A 334-nucleotide genomic window follows, 5' to 3' on the forward strand; every position below is an offset into this window, starting at 1 on the left:
TTTGTGTTTTGCATGTGACCTAACCTTCTATTAGTGAATCCTGTGTGAATACATGAGCAGAGAATATGCGAGAAAGGAGATAACAACAGAGAAAATGCAAACAAAAATCTGTCAACTTAATACCGTCAAACCTGGCCAGTTGTTAAAGGCTGTTCGCGTGAGACCACCTTTTTAAATCCGCCTTGTCGCATAACACTACCGTCTATTAATGTACACTAGCACCTACCCATCCAAGAAAGCTGCTTGGTGTGAGCATCCTATAAAGTCGTTTGAAGTGACATCTATGGCATGCGGACAAATGCAATAGCATGTCATCTGTCACTTATGACGTCTA

This window comes from Stomoxys calcitrans, chromosome 2 (assembly GCF_963082655.1).
Source record: "Stomoxys calcitrans chromosome 2, idStoCalc2.1, whole genome shotgun sequence".
Classification (NCBI taxonomy): domain Eukaryota; kingdom Metazoa; phylum Arthropoda; class Insecta; order Diptera; family Muscidae; genus Stomoxys; species Stomoxys calcitrans.